Genomic DNA, 25,446 nt, shown 5'->3' with positions numbered 1-25,446 from the left:
AATATATTATTAGCTATAAACAATATGTTAATTTCCCATTTGTTACAAAAATGTTACTGTTTTCTTACTGACTTGTTACTGCTTTAATTACTCACTTATTATCGAGTAACAACCTAGGAAATGAAGATGTTATTTTATGGATAAATACATTTTGATACCATATTATTAACATGCTATACCTCATTTATTAGCTCTTTCAAGTAAAGTGTTTTCTGAAAAGGTATCATTAGCCGGTACCTATCTGTTAAACAACAGTTTATCAAAACAATTTATGAAAATCAGTTGACATGTATGTTTTTAGGTAGTATGTTAGCATAAAATTAGCAGGTATACCATATCACTTAACAGTATAACTATTTCACATTTCCTTACTATGGTAAATAGTCACACCGATATATCGTTCCACCCCAATGGTGAACATCAGCTTGTAATTTCTATCTCTCCATAACTTCATTTTCTTCCCTTTTTTGCTCATTTCCTCTCCTTGTTGTGTTCTGTCTTGTTTTGAATATTGATTGCTGCACTACCAGGTTAATGAACATCAGGATTTGTTGGAGGCGATGTAAATTAAATGGCTGGATGTTTTATAGGTGTGTGTCTGAGAAAGAGAGAGAGATTAGATGGCCAGACAGAGGAGTGTGTTGTTGCGGTGAATGCTGAAGGATCTACACCTCCCCTGTGGAACCCGGTTTTACTTTTGTCATATATCCAGATGCCAAGAAACAAAGAGGCCATTATTGATGCATGATGTGTGTGAGGGTGTGTGTCTTCTCAAGTGGCTCCATAGCTCACCATTAGTGAGATGTAAGTTGGAAAAATGTGACAAGTCCACTTTCCCGTAGGAGTTTGTGTGTGTGTGCGTGTGTGTGTTTGTCCGCCTGTGCATGCATCCATCACTGAAGCTATAAATAAGAAGAATGCGGCATGTCTAAAAGATCAGTGTGTTCGGAGACTATGTATGTACGAGCCAGGAAGACTCGCTCAAAATGACAAAACACAACGACAGACACTCACGCAACAGCAACAATGTTGTACTATATTTAAAAAAACACTGGATATCTGAATAGCACCTACACTTTGTGCATTTATATAAACAAAGCTGATTTGGTTATTATAAGCTGTCAAAATAACCAAGTGGAACAATGCTAACCATGTTTCTTTTCAACGTGAAAAAAATGTATGGCAGATGCTCCACATAATGTAATACTGAAAGAAAAATGTATAATCACTGATATGGTGAAGCTTTCTGTAAGGAGACTTTTATTTAACATTTATGGAAGAAGTCTCCATTTTCAGCACGTTGTAACAGTTAATACTGTTTTCTGCCATGGAAGTCTTCGGGGTAGAGAAATTTGCCCTGCCCTACTTTTGGTAACATAACAAACTGCTTATCTATCTATCTATCTATCTATCTATCTATCTATCTATCTATCTATCTATCTATCTATCTATCTATCTATCTCCTAATAACTTCAAGAGAAAAAAGAGACTTTGGTGAGGAGGAAAAGTGTTTAGCTGCTCTAACCTAAGTGACAACTAGAAGTAACTGGTTACACTGATGAATCAAAACAATAAATATAACTATAAATGGATAAAAAAATATGACAAGTTAATACAGAAAATCGATGGTGTGTAAGAATAAAACTTTGAGATATGCTTTTATTGGAAAATAATCAACTTTTGTAACTGCACTTTGTATCACTTCGTATCACACCATCCCCTCATTTATTTATTTTCTTATAACAGCATGCTCCAGTGTGTTTTATTCCTTAGATTATAATGGTTTTCAAAATAGAAAAGAAATGAACATTTAAAATTTTAATGGTGATGTGTTTTTTCATGGGCATTAACATGCATTATTTTGAGTAACATTTGTTTCTCTATGCATTTCTTTTAAAAGAAAATGACACATCAGAAGTAAGAGTCGAATGATCTGTGATATATTGTGCATTAATAATTTTATGTAAAATGAACAGCCTTCAGATAGAGAAAGACATCTTTTCTTTGACCCATGTAAATAAAACATCTTGTCTTTGTAATATTTACTGTTAGTGGCTGTCTTGCTTCCTCCATTTATTATTTCCACTTGCACACACACACCTGCATCTCTGAATATAGGCAAGGACTTTCAGATCCACCTTGACCTAGGCCATGATAAATCAGTTACTAAAGATGAATATATTAATAAATTAATAAAAATGTTAATTCAATATGGATATTTTGAAGTGGTTTAAAATCACTTTGAGAGCAAATCTAAATCTAAAATCTAAATCAAAACAATTAGACACAACAGTACTACATAGTGAACAAAACAAGAAGTAAGTTCAGAGACCAAGTGGGACGAGGAAGAGGTGAAATACTACACTCTGAGAAAATGCAGTCTCTTGAATTGTTCTCTTTCCTTTTCTGGAAGTGTTTTGTGTGTATGTGTGTGTGGGTGTTTGTGTGTGTGTGTGTGTGTGTGGTCCTGAACTACAGGGGAGGAATAATTGCTTAGTGGTGATCAGGTACAGTTCGACTGTTTTTACTTGTGAGAATGGCCCGGAGTGTATGCATGAGTGACAGAGAGACTGACAGCCAATCACAGGCCTCAGGCTTCAGAGCAGGTTACCAGCCATGTGATATTCTCTCTCTCTCTCTCTCTCTCTTTTTTCTTTCTCTTTTATATTCCCTTATATTTGTTTAACTATAAACACCTGTACTTGATCAGCAGGAGAAATAGGGAATTGCAGTTGTGGAAGGACATTCATGGCACTGCCTCAAATCCTTTGGCACACACGTACATCGTCTCACACACACACACACACACACACACGCAATATTCTGTGGATGAAATATGTGGGATAATAATCAGTATGTTAGAAAGTCATTAAACAGAGTCTGGTAGTGATTATCAAAAGAGACATTTGTTATCTACATACCCTCAATGTTTAGTAAAGAAATAGTTTGGTGAAAAGTGTAATTTACACACCTATCCCAAATGTACTCGATCACCCAGCTGGAGCTGTGACTTTAGCTAATAATGGAAGTCTATCTCACCCCAAATCTTTTCTGTAAATATCTGCTTCTAACCTAATAGTTATACAGTAATGTCCCACAGACTCACCAATGTGGTTTAGATCATAGTGTGACCTCCTGTCATCTATAAACAAATAAAACAAAGCTTTATGGAGTAGCTCATTGCTGTGACATTATGGAGGCAGCCATCTTAGATAACTGGAATCTAGGCTGCTGGAATTGTTAGATTCCCTCCGTGCAATTTTGTATCATTCCACACAGGACACCAAACAAGCCTGACCTAGTACTGTACTAGCAAACTGGCTTGGTTGCCATATTTGTATTATTGGCTCTAAATCTGACTATAAATTGTGTATGTGTGTGTTTTTTTTTTTCAAACAGTTTGTTAAGGAGTTTTGAGAAACTTTATTCTGAATTGTGTTACTTCTGTTAAGGTTCTTTGGATAGTTAAGGGTTGTAGCTTCCTAAAGAGTTTCTAAAGGGAAAGAAACCTCTGTTGTATGGTTCTTTAGGAATTCCCCTAGAAACAGGGTAATAACTTGAAAATGTAAGAAATTCCAAAATAAAATGAGTCCATAGAGGCAAAAAAGCTGTTTAAAAAAACTGACTTGAAAAGTTTTTATGATGCTTGAAAATACATGATTCATGGAATGTATTAAATTGGAAAAATATAAAAGCACAGCTGGAAAGGAGTTTAGAAAAACAAGGCAAACCCCAAAAGTAGTTGGTATCAGCCAAGGAATGCAAACATTTTCTCAGCCTTAGCACTCTGACACCAATCCATCCCCCAAGCAGGAACCTCTTTATACTAACGGCTGACATTTCAGCCACCCCCTCCCACCAACTACAGGAGACAATCAATTTTCTTATCAACACTTTCCCTTTTCTGGTAAAAGTAGTTCTTTGCATTCTCAGGTCTTGGGTTGACTGAGCACATCATATCTGTTTTTGACCTCTAGATTATACTATCTCCAGGTGTGACATAGATATGGCATGAATGATATGGGCCTGAAGAGGAAGTACATTTTAACAGCCTGAATGAAAGCACAATTGTCTTAGTTCATTTTCACACTTGCGACTCTGAGTCATTTGAGCCTGGAGTTTGGTACAATTGGTGAAGAGTGAATGCTGTTTTGGAGCCTGGGAGCGGTCCAGATATCCGATCCCTGGTCACCTTTGAAAACAGTAATCTGGAGTTCACTTCAGGTGTGGAAACTATGCACACTTGGTGCCACATGCCAAGTAATGTGATTGGTTCAATTTGTCACGTTACTTACTGTTTCTGCTTTTGTGATGCCGAGGAAAGAGATGTTATGGTTATTGGTTATATAAACCAGACTTTCATAGGACTGGAATTCTGTAATTAGCTCACCTTTGTGGTGTGAGTGCTTGCACTAAAAGCATCATGAAAAAATGCACATCTTGTGCAGGCCTGCGCGGCTAAAAAAATCTTTTTAAACCAGATCAGCTCTTTGCTTGCAGGTATTCCTGCACAATGACATTCCCTGCATCAAAGAAGCACTGCTTTTCACCACTTGAATGATGGCACCACAGGAAAATAACAAAAAACAGGAAAAACATGAGTGCACCAAAGTGAAATATGGAATTGCATATGGAATCGAGCCACAGTTTGGAAAAAAATCTTCTATATGAACACAAACCCCTCCTCTAAATGAGGTCAGGATCGTTCATGAGTGTGGACTAGAGTATTCCGACCAAGCGTGAATGCTTCTTTGATTGCACTATTGTTCTAAGCTTGCTGAATGAAAATTTTTCTCACCTGCGAGAAGCAGTGTCTTTTTCTAAAACCCAACTGACGTGTGCAGAAAATGTGAAGAGCAGTACTAACAGAGAGAGCTTTTGTAAAATGGGACAGAAGAAGCGTGAGAAGACAATAAATGACCTTCAAAGGAAATCGCCAAATTTGACCATGTGTCACAAGAGACGATTCAGTGGGTGTATAAACACTGAAATAAACTTGTGGAATTATTCAGAACAGTAGATGAAACACTGAAATAGTCACCTAGCTGAATAGTACACTCAGTCTGTGGACATGGGCTAAAATTGGAACAGGAAGTGTCTCAACACACTGCTGGAATCCTGTTATTGAGGTGAGGGAAGGCATAACCAAGTATTAGGGAGGAAAAACACATGCACCCACTTTGTCTTGTCCAAGGAACTTAACTGTATGTATATTAAGGTTTGACACGTAATTATGTTCAGAACAAAATATCTATGAGATATAGTTTTTTTTTTCAATGATTTAAAGTAAACCATAAAACCATCTCTTAAAACTGAATTATGAGCTATATGGACAGCATTACATGGTACACAAGGGTAATTTAATTCTTTAGAGGCTCTGTAATCTGGGAATTTATTTCCATCCAGATCAGCAGTGTTAGTGTTTTTCTTCTTCCACCCCTAAGAAAATTACAAAATAGTGTCCTTGGTGGTGGCTTTTTTTTTTTTTTTTTTTTCTTTTCGTCCCAGCTATATAGACATCTCAATGATTATACTGCCAGATGTCACCTCTTATTTGGAAAAAAATGTTTTTCTTACCACAATGTAAATTCATCTTTAGCCCTATTTTAATGGATTTTCCCCCCAGATAATATTTGCACATCTCCTGCATGATGAACCTAATGCATCCAGGCGGCTATACATTAACAATCATTTCCCTATTAACTAGATGTTTTCTAAATACCTACATCTCAGAAAGACCAAATAAGACCAAAATCCTGTCACACTGTTACAGTTGTTATAAAGTTCTACTCAGTATGTAGCACACAATATCATGATACAAATAAATTCGTGATCACATTACCTTGTGTAATACAAATATTATCCCTTATAGGAAAAGAAAACAACTATAAAATCACTCATTTTTGAGTTTTATCACAGAAAAGCCGTACAAATATTTTATTGCAAATATTAGCCTGAAAATCTGACACTGTGTAAATAGAGATATAATAATATACAGTATAATGATATGTAATGACATAACATCTCTTAGTTTAAAAAGTTTTACCCTAAGAGACCCAATCTAAATAACTATATAATATACATAATTTAGTGACATGCCACATACTAGATCATTCTTTCTATATCATTTCTTTTATGCTGAGTTACTAGTAGAATAGTTTGGCTGCAGTTTTTTTTTTCATTCAAACGATCAGTTTTATAAAAATTAATAAACTTTTCCCTGACTAATCCAAACAAAAAACTTTCTAGCTCTTCAGTTCTAGATAATGTTTTAAATTTTGCTTTCAAAAATATCCTGATATTTCTAAGTGTTGGCACAACGCTGGGCCACAAAGCAGCATTGATTCAATCTTGGCACATTAGAGTTCGAGCAATTTAGGTTTCATACACAAGGTCACACATTTACACCCATCCACAAACACACTTACACACCAGACAACATTTGGTTCATCGAGAAGCAGTGTATCAATGGAATTCCCATTAGATGACCACACTGATTAAAATTCAATAAGCCATCGGAATACGATCCTAAATAATCTCCCTTTGGAGAGAAAGCCACAAGAGACACAATTGTCTGTGCGCGTGTGTGTGTGTGTGAGGAGGTTATCGATTGTATGACCCCACACTGAGATGTAAAACAGCTTTGTGCTCTGCAGAAGCTGGATAAGAAACTTGATCTATCAACCATATGCCCTCCTAAAACCAATATCAGACACAGGGAGAGATTAAAAAGAGGAAGGGAGGGATGGATGGATAAAATTGGGATGAGAGAGAGCCCCCTTCATTACTTCACGTACGCAAATATGGAGAGGATTATATCTGGAGAGAAAAAACAAGATCAGAAAGAAGAGAATCACACCGAATAGAAGAGCATTTTGTAATTGAGAAAAGCGGATTCAGGGTTGGCGAATTTGTGCCAATATTACATGATAAACAGATTATCACAACGAGAATTTGTTTTAATTAAATAATATAGGCTTTGTTCTCACTAACTGATCAGCCACGACAATACATAATTATTAATAATTATGAATACATAATAATAATATTCTGTGCTCACAGCAGCAGAAAATATGATGAAAAACATTAGGAGTTGCTTTTACTGATTTATTTTATTTTATTTTTTATTTAGCTTAATGTGACCATGAGAATTTCTGTAATAAAATCAGAACAGGAGTTTAGATAGGCTGAGCAGACCCTTGAGCTCAGCAGGTATAGATCATCATTTTTTTCCCTAAGCATTAACATGCTAAATAAAACTCGATCCTTGTTCCTAGTCTTTAATGCTGTCTCCTCAGGGCATGTAAAATAAAATCTTTTCATGGCATTTATTTATTGCCCTCAAATGGCATTCTGTTATGACTTGAATGCATTTACAGCCCAACACATCAATCTCAGGGTGAACAGCCTTCAGTTCAAGATAAAACTTCTTGCTCGTGGAGCATTTTATGTGAAGGTAAAAACCTTTTCTATATCTGTGAACAGTCTACAGTACTGTGCAGAAGTCTTAGGCACGTGCAAAGAAATGCTGTAGAGCAAAGATGGCTTTAAAAATAATGAAATTAAATGTTTCTACATTAATAAATACTATAAAGAGCAGTAAACAGTAATAAATGAAACAAAGTCAATATTTGGTGTGATGATCCTTCACTTAAAAAAAATAGTAGTCTCAGGTACAATTTGTGCAGTTTTATAAGGAAATGAGCTGTAAGTGTTACTGAGCGTCTTGCAGAACCAGCCACAGTTCTTCTGGAGACTTTGACTGTCGCACTTGCTTCTTATTTTTGCAGCAAAACCCAGCAGCCTTCATTATGTTTTTTGTCTGAAAAGTGTCTCTTATGTAATATGCTGCTTTCTTTACTGACATACAAACATTTTTCTGTAACATTTAATTTTGTGCTGGAAAACTAATGGAAATGGGAATCTAAAAAGTTTTTGTACTGAACCAATAATGTAGAAGTCATAAAATAAAAATCTATAATAAAGTTTGTACTAAAATAAAATAGAGTGCCTAAGACTTTTGCACAGTACTGTATGTCTGTAAAATAGTGAATATGTGAGTATTTTGTGGAGCACAAGAGCTAAATTAAAATTAAAAATCTAAATTAAAGTCTAAAGAGCACTCTGAATGTGAACAATTTGTGTAAATGTGAAAGCAGTTCTTGTAAATGTGAGTTCATTTTATCAATATGAGAACATTTTGTGTAAATGCAGGTGCTTTTTGTGTACATGTGAGAGCACTTTGTGTAAATGTGAGAACATTTTTGTAAGCATGAGAAAATGTTCTAAATATAAGAGCATTTTATGTAAACAAGAGAGCAATTTGTATAAAAATCACTGTATTTTATAAACATGAGAGCATTTGTGCAGATGTGAAAGCATTTTATGTGAGAGAATTTGGTTTCAATTTGAGAACTAGAGCATTTTGTGTAAATGTGAGAGCATTTATAAAGGTCACAATATTTTCTGTAAAGACAGGGGCATTCTATGTAAATGTGAGAGCATTTAGTGTAAATATGAGGGAATTTTATAAATGCGAGAGATTTACGTGAATGCGACAGCAATTTGTGTACATGTGAGATCATTTTGTCTAAATGCTGGAGCATTTTTTTGTAAATGACAGCAGTTATAAGTGTGAGAGCAATTTGTGTAAATGTGAGAGCAATTTTTTAAGTGTGAGAACAGTTTGTGTAAATGCAAGAGCAATTTGTGTAAACGTTAGTGAATTTTATAAACACAAGAGCATTTTGTGTAAATGTGAGACCATATCGTGTGGATTTTAGAGGCAGATTTAGAAAATATTACTGCATTGTGTCTGAAGAATTTTGTGTTAATATGAAAATATGAGATTTTGGTCTTAAAGGCACCGAAATATTGTGAAACATTTCAGTTCAACTGAGTTTAATTTTTGCACATTCATTTTCCTCTTCACACACCCTTTCGTTTCTGTGTGTACTGTGTAAATCTGGCATCACAGAAATGTTATATTTGATAGGATAAAATACAGATAACAGTGTTTTACAACTCTCTGATGGGTTTTGTGATATTCATCATGGTTTCATGGGTGGATAATCACATAATCGCACGATCACATTGATCTCTCCCACTCATTTCCTGAAGCCAGGCATTCACACACACGTACACACACTGATAGCCCAATTGCTTCATCATGTGCTCGAACACACCCACCTGTTCATCCCCCCTCTCGCTTTCTTTTCATCCCTCAGTTACCCTCTCCTCCTCTTTCCAGCAGCAGCTGGGTGAAATGAATACCCAGTACTACGTGATAGGAGAAAAGGCAAAAAGTCTCAATCTCTCCATGACTATAATAAAAAATTGCTCATGGCGTGATACTGCAGTTGGCTGCCGTAGTTTCAAAGGTTTGTTGATTTTCAAAGTTGGCTAAAGAACAAGGCAAGAGCTCTTAGGCTGAGGTTGTGTACAGATGGATTGATGGATGAAAGGAAAAAAGGATGAGCTCACTCTCTCCCATTTCTCAAAGACACAAGGAGAATGAGACAGAAAGAAATAGAGAGAGAGTGATGGGCTGTGCGGGTTGAGGCAGTGACTTAAACAAATTGACCCGCTGTGTCTGCCAGAAAGCTTTCTGAGAGCTCTAACATCACTTTGCAATGTGTGTGTGGCACGTCAGAAATAAAATAAAGACTTTGTTTGACACATAATTAAATATGAACCTTTTGATTGCTTCTGACAGCATGGCAAGGTTTTAGTAGTCCAAACTGCCGTGTCTGTTATTTGCTCTGTTATTTCGTCCATAATGACCTTGAACATGTTTGCCAACTTTTGTGTGTGTGTGTGTGTGTGTGTGTGTGTGTTTTGGAGTGTGTGTGCCAACTGCAACTGGAAATCTCAATGACTGCTGAACCCCACCCAAACATAACCACAATGTAATAGTTCCAAGTGTGCCTGTACAGTCCAGTCTTAGACCCCAATGTATATTCCTCTATAATGGTTGGAAAGAAACTGCTTCAGCTACGTTAATGAACATAAAGAATTTGATGCAGACTCCATATGGTAGAGTGACTTTATTTTCACAGATTTACAGTTGCAAGTGTCAGTCCAGACACACACAGCTCTGCTTCTATTCCAGTTTAAGCTATGTGATGATCACTGGTGCTAATGCGAAGGTGTGACTTAACTCCAGTATATATAAGTTTTCCCATAATTCTGTAGTGGGTGTTTGTATACTAAAAAAAAAAAAAGCAAGAAAAGCAAGAGCAAGATTTTTATAGATGAACCATCACATAGAATGATACACTGGAGTCTGACTATGTGGAGCATTTCTTTGCCTCGAGCAATCAAACACAACACACCTCTTTCATTTTTGATTTGTGGCCCTTGTTAGACGTACCTCTATTTGAAAGATATACACTGATTTAATTTTTTTTACTCACTACGATTGTACTGTTTTATTTAACTTTAATCTTGAATAAATAATATTTCTCAAATACTGTTGACTCTTTGAACATTTTCCGTAATAAGACAAACTACACTGGACTCTAAGAGAAAAGGATAAATGAATAAAAAAAAATCAATATTCATAAAAATATGTCACAGAGATTCATTTGATGTTACAATTGTAATGCATACTAAAGGACAATTTTGCACTTTAGAACTTCATTTTGATTTTTAATATGTACTTGTCTTTTATGAGACAGCAGAGAAGAAAGAATGGAATCATAATGTAATATTGATAAATACTGAAAATTAATACTTTTCTTCATTATTGCAGCACAGATTTATTTTATGAATTTAAACAAATTGTTTAGCTGTCAGGCAACTATTGTATGTACCGTCATATATATTTATTAGAGTCATTAGATAAGCATTCCACCCACAGAATCCAAAGCTGTGTTAAAATGTAGATTCAAACTTTGGTACCATTTTAATTTAAGATTTGATAATAAACCAATTATAAGCAAGTAATATGCAGTTTACTAATTAAAGAGTAATGTGCAATTAATGATTAATTAATGAATAACTATTGAGTAAAATTTAAAATATATTAAGAATGAGAATACAAACTTATGAATAAGAGTTAATTTACCAATAATTTGCCAATAATTTATTTATTTGCTTATTTTACATTTGGTAATTAATGTCTCACTAATTCTTAAGATGTATAAGAAAATTTAATTAGTGAACTGCATGTTATATTTTATTACAAAACTTTAAAGTGTTACTTATTTTTTTTATTATATTAACAGCACTTGTGCTATTTTTTTAAAATGTTATATTTTATATTTTATGTTTGATTTTAAATCAGTTTTTTTTTTTAACCTTATAAAACACTAGGTCATCTGCGTAAGCTTTAAACAAGTCCTCAATGCTACACACACACACACACACACACACACACACACCCTTAGTCTTTCTCTTTTCACTTTCAGCTACAGTTTTTAAGTTTTGTAACTGTGTTCCAATGCTGTTTTGGACACAATTTCATCGACTTGCCCTTTCTATTTCCCCTTAGGGATGGTTTTATTACATTATTAGCTTCAGTAAAGTTTAAATGAGGCCTTGGGGGGTCAGAGAGTCAATATAATTGTGTATTTCAGGAGCAGAACCTAGCCAGAAGGCATAATTATTACAATATCCAAAATAGCAAAAAAATTATTCCACTAGTTAGTTAACAATTTAGCATCTAATCCGTATTTAATATGTTATAAATCCTCCTGCTTTTTCTTGCAACTGGATTCTGAGTGAAAATAAGTTCACTCTCCTTCATTTTCATCTGAGCTAATTAGTGGTTGGGTAACTAGCATCCTAAATTAACATAATAGCTAATACTTACCGAGAAGTTGATAGACCATCTGATAAAATGCATTAGATTCCAGAAACTTAGACAAATCGTTTCTATTGTTTTTTTGGTTTCTTCTTCAACAAATGCTTGGCTGCACTAAATCTCTTCAAGGACATCATCATTTTCTTGATGCAACCAAATGCAACCTAGTAGTATAGTATATACAGTATAATATCACAAAAGGGCATCCAAAACAATCAAAAACCCCGCTAGGTAGTTAACGGCAACGAGAACGCAGAAACATAGGAATGTAGCTACAACAGACTTGAAAACAGTCATAAATAACTAAAACAACTGAAAAACACATCAAGGAAATGTTTGTGGTTCAAACAGTTAGGAGACACATGATGAGGTCACGCTCGACGATGATTACTGCTGAGCTGTTGAGGAAGATCTGAGTAAGAGCCAGAAAGTAAGACAGTAAGGATGGAAAAGAAAAACAGCAGAGAGTAGAAGAAGCAGTGTATGTTTACTGAAGTCATGGACGCAGCCCTACTGTAGCCACCTGGACTTCATCAGGCAGTCCCTGAGGACGTCTTTGAAATGCAGATATACCCATTCCTTCTGAATTTCCTCCAAGATTGTGAAAGACTGCATTTAAAAACAAACCGTAAAACACGGTTACTGTACCCTCCCATCCGTAATTGGGAAAATTCTTGCAAAACTGTGGAGTGCGGTCTTACAGAAGGAATAGGAAAGCGATCACATATGGGCATATAGATAAATGTCTGTGGACTTCATACTGTGAGGTCCTGATTGTATCCGCTACTGCCTGATCTCAGTGGAGATAAGAGGACCTGCTGCAGTCTTTATCACACTGATCAATATTAAAACACAGACCTTTTAAAAGGCAGAAGGATTTATTTCCTGGTGTTTTAGCAAAAATCCCCCAACTCTCCATGAATAAATACAGTGTACTGACTCAGCGCCTGTAATAGTTAAATTGTTTCCTAGGTTCCTTGCTTTCAGTTTTCTGTTCTGTAATTTTCTTGTTTCCTAGTTTCCAGTTTTCTTGGATTGGTTTTGTAATTTGTTCATCTTCCTTCTTCTTTTTTCTTACTCAATTATTTCCCAGTTTCCCATTGTCTTTATTTCATAGTTTTCTTGTTTCATAATGGCCCATTGATCTTATTTCCTAGTTTTACTGTTTCCGAGTTTCCTATTGCCTTTATTTCCTAGTTTTTGTTTTTCCCTAGTTTTCCTGTTCCCAAGTTTCCCATTGCTCTTATTTCTTAGTTATCATGTTCATTGTTTTCTGCTCTTCTTGTTTCCTAGTTTCCCCAATTGTCCTAATTTCCTAGTTTTCATGTTCATTGTTTTCTGCTCTTCTTATTTCCTAGTTTCCCCAATTGTCCTAATTTCCTAGCTTTCATGTTCTTTGTTTTCTACTCTTCTTGTTTCCCAGTTCCCCCCAATTGTCCTAATTTCCTAGTTTTCATGTTTCCTAATTTCCCATTTTCCTTAATTCCTAGTTTCCAAAATTTTATTTTATCCATTTTTATTATTTTCCTTTCCTTGTTTCCCTCATCCATACATTCCTATTCCACCATCTGTTCTATAGGTTCATTGTTTCATAGGCTCATAGTCTTCTTGTTTCCTAGTTACCTTTCTTAATTCCTTGTTTCTTTTGTTCTGGATTTCTAATGTTTCTGGTTTTGACCTCTGCCTGTCTCTTTGGATTATCCTTATGGATTTGCCTTGGTTTATGGTGCCTGCCTAGGATCTGACCCCTACTATGGGCCTTGTGTAAGGTTTGCGGAACAGCCTAAATAAACAGACTCTGCAATTATAACCACCCGCCTCTGGCTCTTATGCGTTATGCACAGTTATAATCGTTTTTCCCCCCACTGCACAGCAACCCATCCCCATTCCCACATTCCCACATTCCTCCGCAACCACTTATTCTATGGATTGAAATGAAATCCTCTTCTTCTGTTATTTCAGTGAAAATAAATTGATTTAAGGTCCAGTAAGCATGACCTGTATGATATTAGCTGAACTGGACATCTGTGATTCAGCCTATGCACAACATCAACTCTTGCTATTTGAGAATGAACTTCTGGACAATTAAAATGTAGCAGCACCTACTGCTTGACAGTAGTTGGAAGGAGAATAAGGAAATTACTGTCACTCTTACTGTTAATCCCTGGTGAGTAAGCTTCCTATATATGACTTTATATACCTCTTGGGAAAGAACTATAAAATACGTCTGATCACACAATGAGTCACTTTGGGTTTCTAGCACAGTCACAGATCCCACACTCATGAGTGACTATTAAATTATGCTTTGGATTTGACCAGCTTATCATAAAGCTGTTTTTAGCATTCCTGTAAACCAAGCTTCCTACTTTTCCCTCTCTCTCCGAGGGCCGACTGTGTCTGTCATTAATCATTTTCACATAAATGAAGCGTTAGATTGTGGCAAGCGCTTAATAGATTCCAGAGCATTCCTAGTCGATATAGCAGGGGGTCATTAGTCGATCGCACAGAGGCGACATCATGAGGCCAGTGCGGTCGCTTTTACGGGCAAAGCGGTTGAATGAGTGCATGGCTGCGCTGTGTGTCACTGGAACATTAAGTAAACATTGAAACCGCATCAGACAGTCTGCACAAAAACAACCTGGACTTGACCCAAGTAAGAAAGCAAGACTTTTTAAGTGGAACAATCTTGGAACAATTTGTTGTTTTGCATAGTGTTTCACTCCTTCTTTCAATAGCTTTCTTAAGAACCAAATCCTGGCAGATGTGCAAAAGGTGGAGGAGGAATGGATGGAACTCTTATTTTTTCTCTGATCTCCATCTCTCCCCCACTGGTTTCACTCAGCACATCATCTGCATGTCCAATGCGATCCAGATCCTCTGTATGTACTTGTGTGGGTGTGTAGTGAGCTGAACTTGGTCAATTGGAGACAAATTGCACAGCAACCCGTCCCTATTCCCACATCCCCACATTCCGTCTAAACCACTTCTTCTATAGCATGTGCTGAAATTAAATCCTGCTGCTCGGTAATGATATAGTATATATGGTGGAAGATGTGAGATGTGTGACTTTATTGTGTCTCTTGTTTTGGGAATGGAAATGAAAAATTATCAGAGATAATAAATAAATCCAAGTCTTCTATGGATCAGAACTATCTATTAAACCCTTCAGGGCTTTCAATCTGATTTTATAAGAAAGTTGTACTATTTACTAAGAATGAGGATGATGTGATTGGATTCTGTTAGTTTTGTACAAATGAATTCATAAGAAAAGGTATGCTAATCCCATCCCTAACTCCACTGTAGGTTTTCGTATGACTTGGGTGAAACCATGCTGGTGATTTATATGACAGGGAGAAAAGCTTTTAAAAACTTTTAACCAATATATATTTTTTTAAATTTTAATTTCATTTTGCTTCACAGTATATATCATTTAAGTTATTCATCATTTCAATGACACGTTATAATTTCTGACACTTTAGCTCGTGTAAAAAAAAAAACATTATAAAAAGTTACTTTTGTACCAGAGAATGTAAGAACTGTGTGTTAAGAATAGTGAGTCACTCTGTACTATAAGGCACACACACTCAAATTCTGTCTACTTAGAGAAAAGTAGCAAAGCAGAGTTGATTATATAATTAGTCATTCTCAGGCCTTTAAAAATCTCTCTGTAAGTACATACGTATGAAGAAGTCATTATAACAATATTTACAGGTGCTGTAACCTGCAATTTTGGAACGAGCAAAAGGCATGAACGATTAGGGAAATAATTACTGGTGTAGAATGACTACCGTAAAAACACTAGCACACTACAATTAGTCTAATGCAAAAATGGTAATAATTTGTCAGTATCCTTTAAAACTAACAGCACCTGCTAGATGGCATGTTATAGTCCAGAAAATATGGTACCTCCTAATTCCTGTACTGTATGTTTTAGAGTTCCTGTCAATGAGCTGGTTCTTTAATGAAGCAATATTTTTACCTTTAATTGAAAATTATTTTCTTTTTTTTTTTACACTACTGTTGTTGTTTCACAGCTTCAGGGTCCTGGGTTCAATCCTGAGCTCGAGTTACTGCCCGTGCAGAGTATTGCAGGCTCTCCTCGTGGTTGTATGGGTTTCCTTCGGATTCTCCAGTTTCCTCCCACTATGCAAAAACATGCAGATAGGCATTCGCACCCTAGGCGTGAATACACTATGTGGCCAAAGGTTTGTGAATACCTGACCATCACACCCATATGTGCTTGTTGAACATCTCATTCCAGATTTAGTCCCCCTTTGCTGTTATAATAACCTCCACTCTTCTGAGAAGGGTTTACACTAGATTTTGGAGCGTGGCTGTAGGGATTTGTGTCCATTCAGCTACAAGAGCATTAGTGAGGTCAGGCACTGATGTCAGGTGAGGAGGCCTGGCTTGCTGTTGGCATTCCAAAGGTGTTCAGTGGGGTTGAGGTCAGCGCTGTGTGCAGGCCACTCAAGTTCTTCCACTCTGATCTTGGTAAACCGTGTCTTCATGGAGCTCGCTTTGTGCACAGGGGCATTGTCATGCTGGAACAGATTTGGGCCTCTTAGATCCAGTGAAGGGAAATTGTAATGCTACATTATTACAAAGACAATACAATACAAAGACATTTGTATGCTTCCAACTTTGTGGCAACAGTTTGGGGAAGAAACACATATGGGTGTGATGGTCAGGTGTCGAAAAAGTTTTGGCCATATCGTGTATGCAATGGACCAGCGTCCCATCGGGGGAGAATTCTTATGCCTGATGCCCCTGACCAGGATAAAACTGTTACTGAAGATGAATGATGAATGAATTTATCCTAGGTATGCTGTTGAGCAGTATTATAAGGACAACTACAGTTAGATGGTCCCAAGCACTTGCTGAAAGTGCAATGTTGGTGTTTTTTTTTCATCTGAAAATGGGTCTACTGTTTAATATGTTACTTTGTATAACAGCAAAAATAAATGGTTGGGGGAAAAAAATCACTAAAATACTAATGCAGACAAAATTCCCATCACAACAATTAAAAAAACACATAATATATTGTGTAAATTATTATACATATTTTTATATTATAATATAGATTTTGCACAGTTCTGTACTTGTATACAATACTTTTTTCCTGAAAATGATTGAGTATTTTCTAAAGAATTAAGCTAATGTATGTAGATTTTTCCTACTGTGAAAGTTCCTTCACAGACAGAATAGTTATTTACAGTTGACTTGTCAGGTTGAGTTGTTAGTCAGAATAGATTATATCCTTCCACTGAGTTCTCAGTAAAGATAAGAGGAGCTCCTGAGGATCTTATCACATAGTTAGTCTGCTCAATATTAAAACAAAAGCCTCGGCCAGTGTTTTTCTTCCTAGTCTCTCAACAGAAATCCCCCGAATTCCCATTAATGGAAATGCTGAAGCAACCACCATGAGCACTGTGTCCATGTGTCTACACCTCATCTGGAGGAGTCGAAGGTAGTGTAATGAGAAAGATACATCATTACCTGTAGTACATCCAACACACTGGTGTAATCATTCCTTTCCTCCTAACTTTACTTCAGAAGAGTAAATGTATTTCAGACCCATTATTTAAGGAGTAAGCATGTGGAGAGGAAAGAGAGGCACAGACATGACCTTTAACCCTCAGCTGTGATCTGCTATCAACAGGAAACAGCAGAGGTTCTGACCCTAAGGTATATCTGTCCACACTGAGTGTGTGTGTGTGTGTGTGTGCGTGAGTGTGTATGTGTGGTCTAGCATTTTAATGCAAAACTGAAAACACTGGCTTCAGTAAGTTACATATATAAATCTATTATTGTAATTATTGTGTTATAAATATTGGAAAATAACTTTGTAATAACAATAGTCTATGAGGTCTATTAGCCTTTGCCCTTCAAACTGTTTAATATATTAACAGCAGTGGATCTCTCAGTCATGCATCACACATTTAAGACTTACATATACATTCATAAGTTGTATGAGAATTTCCATTCTCTAATCTAAAATGGGGGAAAAGCATTATATATATATATATATATATATATATATATAAACACACACACACACACACACATATATATATATATATATATATATATATATATATATATATATATATATATATATAAGTTACAAATTCATTTATATGGAAAAAGGTTTGTTTTTATCATATTGATGTGACTGTTAAATTGTTCATAAATCATTTGGCCAGCATTTACAAATCTACCCCTGTATAGCACATAATCACATCTACAGTTGAGATGAAGACAAAGACATTCAGTGTTTCAGAGGTCACAGATGTTCCTTTATTCATGTAATGTATGTTAAGAAATCGGTAGTAAAATATATCAGTTCAAAGGTTTTCATCTGCCTTGTTAAATATGAACAGATTTTTGATCCTCTAAAAGCTCTCGAATCATTTAACCAGATGTCAAATAATACTTCCTCAGGTCCAGTCTGCAAATCGAAAGGGCCATAGTAAAACTTATTTGATTTTTTCGTCCAACTATTATTTCTGTTGGAATTCTTTATTATTTATATTTGCGTATGAATTGTAGAATAAAAGTTCCCAGAAAGCATTCAGGAAGTCACTTTTGCACTCAAGTGTAGAAACATATTGAGTCAATACTTTATTAGATATTCATCACCTGCAGTTACACAAACTGTTTCTTCTCCATAAATGAACAGAAAAAAGTATCAAATGGTAACAAATATTACAATACTTTATACTGCTTTAGACAATCTAGAAATTGCTTTTAGCTACTGCTCTTTGCTAAAAATACAGGCCCTGTCCCGAATGATGCTCTAAGTCCTGCAGTCCTTCTCCAATCCTTTACTTGGTTGCCTATGATGTGTGGATGACTGAAGGGCTGAGGGTGTAAAAGCAAGCATTTGGGACGGTCCTCAAGACTTCATCACATTGCCTGTTTGTGTTCAGCGCAGTGCTTTCGCAGTGTCTCACCATTCAGTGATACCGATGAAGAATCACAAACCCACACTGTAATTACTCACCCATGTTTGGGTGGATTGTTTCTATGAGCTACAACTGAACAAAATAATTAGACTGGTTGAAATGCGATGACCAGTGAAAACTTAATGTCCATTCAGAGATGACTGAACTTTGTGATCCTTTTGTCGATCCCATTATTGAAATGACAAACTTAAATGTCCTACAGTGGCAAAATCGGTCCATTGCACACAGAAAGTTCATATAAATGCACGTGAAAGTCGTAAAAAAAAAATTAAGAATTTATATAAATCATACTTGGTTTACTCAATTATTTTTCTGGGTTTGTGCGACATAGTACATAGTTGTAAGCCTAATTCTGCTTAAATGATAAGTTAAATTTGTAACAAAATATGATTTTTAGACCAAATATGGTGCTCTTAAGCAAGTCTAATAGGATAGTTCATCTCGGATAGTTCATCTTACCTGATAGAGAGTTTTATCAGCTATCTCTATCTGAACTGGATTCCACATCACTTCTAATTCACTTTGGATAAAAAAACAATTCAACCAAATGAATGCTTTTACCTGAGGTGCAATGCGATTCAGATGACCTCATGATGCTGCTCATGTTTCACTCCTCTGCTCATCTTTGAAGAAGAAGGAGGCAGTGTTTGGGTTTGTCACCGACAAGGAGAATGTTCTTTGAAATTGACTTCAGTGGGTCAAGACAAAAAGACAGAGAATGTGTGGGTGTGAATGTCTTAAGATGTCTGCGTTTGTTTTGTTAAGTTTGGACTTGTTTTCTTTAATACATCATGCACTTGAATTGTATGGCCAACTAAAGAAAACAACGTCTCAGCTGTGGGAGCATGCCTGGTTAACCATGAATAAAAGGAACAGGAAGAGAGTAAAAAAGAAAGGAAGAAATCCTTCAAGCATATATCATGTAAAACAAAACACAATTTACTATGGTCTATGAAATGAGTGTTTATTAGAATTAATAAAGTGTGGTCCAAGAAGTGTTCTTATGTTATCATTTATCGCAAGCAAATAGCATTTGGTCGCATTATATATCTTGAAAAAAAAAATTAAAAACATTTTTTATGTGTGTTCTTACTGACTAAAAGCAATAGGGTGAACAACCAAAGGCATATTCATACTAACTGAATCATGTGTTAATCTTTATGTGACAAGAACAAATGTGTTAAAATGTTTATGAAATTTAGATTCATAATTTTAAATAAGAGAATTATTGAGCAATATTGATAAAAAATGTATATTATATTTTAGCTAATTAGCGAGGTAAGCACTACCAAATGTTCATGTTGATATAGCTTACATGTTAACATATGCTAGCTAAGAACATTAGAGCTCACCTAGCTACCATATCATTATGGGGCAGTCGTGGCCTAATGGATAGAGAGTCGGACTTGCAACCCGAAGGTGAACCTGAAGGTTGTGGTTTCGAGTCTCAGGTCCAGCAGGGATTGTAGGTGGGGGGAGTGAATGACCAGCGCTCTCTTCCACCCTCAATATCACGACTGAGGTGAGACCCTTGAGCAAGGCACCGAACCCCCAACTGCTCCCCGGGCGCTGCAGCAAAAAAGGCTGCCCACTGCTCCGTGTGTGTGTGTGTGTGCGTGCGTGTGTGTGTGTACGTACTTGGATGGGTTAAATGCAGAGCACAAATTCACTTCACTTCACTTCAAAAGGAACACTGAGGATCTCATGAGGGTTACATGCTAAGCTAGCCAGCTTTTTAGATTACATTTACCACAATCATAGCTTCTTGGTTTCAGGTTATTTGATTTAATGCTTAATTTTGTAGAGCGATTATAGGTAACTACCAAGCAAGCTAGCTAATTAGCTTATATTTATTGGCTATTTGCAAACCTGGTGTAACGCTAACCAAATAACTTTCTTTTTATATCTCATTATATAGAACTAATTGTTAATTTACTAGTTATTAGCTATTTACGTTTAGCTACTACAGTAACTCTCTGTGTCATGCTAGCTAAATTCAGAATTTTGAAGGTCGCAGTGTGACTGGCTATCTGTTTTAGCATTTGTCAGTTGAATGCAGTCTTCCTGTGAAAGTCGACAGTTTCTGACTACATTTAGTGATGAAAAATACCAGATTCTCTACTGAAAGCACAAAATCTGGTTTACGAGACTAATGCTTAGGGAACGTATACCAAAGTCAGCCCCATTTTGCTCCACCAGATATTTTGTTTTAGCACCCTATCACAAGCCAGCTAGCTTTTAACAATACACATTGTCACAAAGCAGCTTTATAGAAATATAAAAATTTTGATATAAATTTTTTTTCTGTAGTCATGTGTACATTAGTACCCGTTTCATCTTGCATGTTGGACCATGGTCATGGAGATGCAATATTTCATCGTGCTGTATATGTGTATATGGAAGAGATAAAAATAATCTGTTTGACTTGACTATTCGAACTAACATCACAAATCCATCTGAGCTGTACTTCTATCAATATATTTTATCATTCATTTTTCAGCATTCTACAACTTGTCAGAATCTTCATCATAAAAGAAGGAAGATTAGACAGTAATAAAGCTTTCTTCTCTAACATGCCAGTGTCACTGTCTTTCCACATTTTTCCTTGTGACTGTCTGTTCATCTGTCAGTCTCTAACATTCTCTCATTTAACAGCTCCATTTCCTCTTTCCTTTGGCATCAGCAGTGATGCAGTCTGTTGCAGATTTATTTGCCATGCCTAAAGCAGTTCATTTAGCTTTTTGTAACTCAGAGACAAAATCAGAGCCCCATTAAACACTAAAACCATCACAAGTGTGTTTCAATAAAGCTCAAAGAGCACTCGTTACTCAGCACACACACTTTCCATACTAACCAGTAAAAGAAAGTTATCGCCATTGATTTTACACCATTTCACAGCCTGATATCATTTGAAAGTATATCATTTTTATGTACTTATTTGATGGTATTCTATTGGACATTGTGCAAGAGAGACTGTTGTACAATAATATTATACACTAATAATAATTACTCTTCACCGAGTGTGCAAAAAAAATCACTAAAAATACTATTAAATTAATTGTAAAAAAATTATACAAATTATACAAATATAACTTAAATAATAATATTATAATTCTAATTGTTATTATTATTATTATTAGTAGTAGTAGTAGTAGTACACATTACATTCAGATCCAGTATGTAGACATATGTGTGTGTGTTTCTTTTAAATTAAGTTCTTTGATCACATGTAATCATACGATGAAAAAAAACCCAGTTTTTTCCTTGATGAACTGAGCCACCTGTGCTCACCTGCCCTGGGTTCCATGGCTATGTGACCTTAAAGGTCTGTAGGTGAGAGGTCACTCTAAAGGTCATATGCATTTTCAAAGACTATATTCTAAAAGAGAGTGCCTGAAGGCATGCAGAGAAAGAAGTCCTTCAATTCCAACCAACACATGCACACACACACACACACACACACACACACACACACACATGCACACAAACACACACTAAGGATGTGCTCATCAGTGCAGGAAACCCGTAAAGGTGTATTAGGTTTTCCTCCCAGGTCAAAGGTCATCCAGTTCACTCTGTGATGATTTCCATCGCTGTCAACAGTTTTAGATAAAGAGAAAGATGGAGGGAGGGAGAGAGAGAGAGAGCTTTTATTATTTGCCCTACCTATACTGGCACATTACTCTTGCATTACTTTTATAACATTTTTAAGTGTTGTGCATTTGTTCTATATTTTTCACACTTTAAAAATAGAATTGTATATATTTAGTATATAGTATAAGACTTCAATGTATATATGAAGGACAGAACAATAAAGAACAATAAAATAATATAACATTTACATTTCTATTAAGCAGAATATTAAATGGCTTGCTTAAATGTTTAATTCATAAACCTTTTGTTTTAAACCTTCAGTTTAAACCCACTGATGACTTCCACTTTCATAATTCTAATAATAATTGTAATTTCCATATATATATATATATATATATATATATATATATATATATATATATATATATATATATATATGTGTGTGTGTGTGTGTGTGTGTGTGTGTGTGTGTGTGTTGTATAGTGTTCAGCAAGTGCTAGTAGGAAAAAAAAAACATATCACAGTCTAAAGAAGTAGTATAGATGAAGTGAGTCAACGATGAGATGTCATATTTGGGTCCAAAGGCTGTTCATTTTGCAGAATATAGATATACAATATACTGTGAATATGACTTGATATCCATATACTCTTAATTTTCTGTTTTTGTCAAAAATTGGTGTTTACAGGAATGACAAAAAAATATAAAAGAGGGGAATAAAATAAATGGTCATGGGTTCATGATGCAATTCAAATGTTTAAAATATTTCTATAGATAGATCGATCGATAGATCTAGCAAAATTGCTTCTCACCAATGACTGCAAAGATATCTGTGATTCAAATATATATGCAATTCAGATAGTATAGTATACAGATAATGTACATTGCATTTGTTTGTGCATGTGTGTGTGTGTGTGTGTGTGTGTGTGTGTGTTTATGTGTGTCACAGTAGTTCGTTGGCTTGTGCCTCTCTGCTCTAATCAACACGTTCTACATGCGACTACAGAGACTGTAGGAATCCTGGCGACAACCATGCTGACCATTCATGCATGTGTATGTGTGTGTGTGTGTGTGTTCAGAAATTCTGTTTTCTCCCTCATGTCTCCAAGTGCACTGAGATCAGGAAATCACTATGACAACAGATTTGTGATGTCACAAGAATATTTTGTCCCATGCTTACATGATATAGAGCTGAGTGTGTATGTTCTACTATTTGTATTCTACCTCTTATGTTAAAGACTTATGGCTTTTACCCACAAACACAGGATCGCTAGGCCACTGGACATGATTTAGACCCACATCTGGATGCTTCACACAAATGCCAACATGTGTTATGATGCCAGCACACACTATTCTGTAGTTAATCGTCAGTGTGAGAGCAAAGAGAGACAACTTAACATCTGTTTTAAGGAAACATGCAAAGCAGAACTAAATGGCTAAAGATGGCTCACACACACACACACACACACACACACACACACAGACACACACTTATATCACTGTCTCTAGAGTTTACCATATGTGTTATACAGTTAAATATGCAAACATACACACACTTTTTTTTTTACCAAGTTAAATATTATCTAATCTTATATAATATTAACTAGCTTGCTTTTACCTTGACTAAAACTAACAAGATAGGGAACTTGAATAGAATTGAATAGCCAAGATCAGATAGCTACTGCTGGACAGGTAGTAATAATATTAGCTAAACTAGTTAGTTAGCAAGTTAACATTAAGTGGCTAACTTACCAAATATTAATTAATTATATTATGTGACTAAAATAAAAAAGGTTTTACATTATGTCAATCCAAAGAAATTAAAAAAAAAAAAAAAAGTTAGTGGTGATCATCAAAATCAGCTTTGCAGTTAAATACAGACATGCTTAACCTCATGCTAACCGCAAAACACTTCAAACCAAACAGACCAAAAAGAAACCTTCAGGCCTTTTTGTCTAGAAAAAAAAAAGAAAAAGAAAGTGGTTTTCCTTTTGGGATCTGTCAAAATGTCCCCATAGCACCAGAACTGTGATTTTCCCATCATCTTTTACAGAGCAAGAGAAAGAATGAGAGAGAAAATCTGGCAAAACGTTATATTGTCAGTCATGCCCACAAACCATTATAAATAGAGAGACGGCTTTAGCAGTTCCCATTTGGAGTAAAAATTTGCATTTGCGTTTATGGATTATGCAGATATCAAATTTAATTTCCAGAACAGAGCAGAATAAAACTCCCTCAGCGCTGCTGATCTGCTCCAACATGGCCGCCTGCTCGCTTGGCTCTAACAGGATTACACTTCTGCGGGGGAGAAACGGCGGGAAACGCTGATGACGTCAGGAGCTGAGGAACGTGCGGGAAGCATGTGAGCCAATTCGGTCTGTCATGTTGTGCCGTGTTATCTAGCTCCGATGGCTTAATTCAATTTTTCAGCACAGGATTATGACTAACACTGAGGGGCAAGTTTAAAAACTGTTGGATCTCTGATTAAGATGCTAATTAGTGTTGATATTTTTCCTCTAACTTTATCCCAATGATGGGCGGATTGACAGCCTAGAAATACTTAAGTGGAAATAATTTGCGTTGAAGCTGAAGTGTCATGGTCCATCCTTACTTAGTTTACACTGCACTAGTTAGGGAGTTTAGCAATTGTATAATCATGTCTGAAAGGATAATGTAGAATATATAGCACACTCCTGTAATCCCATAAGGCCATGGGACCTACTTTATATGAAGTGTAGCAAACTGCAAGCGATACAGGCAGTGATAATGTAACCACTAATGAATGAGGTAAGTACATCCAGCAGCAGCTCAGGATAGGATGACTTTAAGAACAACATAGCCTCAAACAAAATTAAGTTGAGAGGCTATCACACTTGACTTATCAGATGTGGCTATTATGTAGTGAATAGTTTATCTATTGACAGTGTGCAACTGCTAACATTTCAGTCACTCATTCAAGCCTTTATATGCCATATTTTTGTGACTTTCTTTGTGCAAATGATGTCGTATGTTGTCTATGTCTTTGCTTTATCAGGCACTGACAGTGGATTGGATGTTAGTGTAGACAATCCACAAGTGGG

Source organism: Pangasianodon hypophthalmus, chromosome 14, assembly GCF_027358585.1.
Source record: "Pangasianodon hypophthalmus isolate fPanHyp1 chromosome 14, fPanHyp1.pri, whole genome shotgun sequence".
In the NCBI taxonomy this organism is placed as follows: domain Eukaryota; kingdom Metazoa; phylum Chordata; class Actinopteri; order Siluriformes; family Pangasiidae; genus Pangasianodon; species Pangasianodon hypophthalmus.
Note: the sequence above shows the minus strand (reverse complement) of the source record.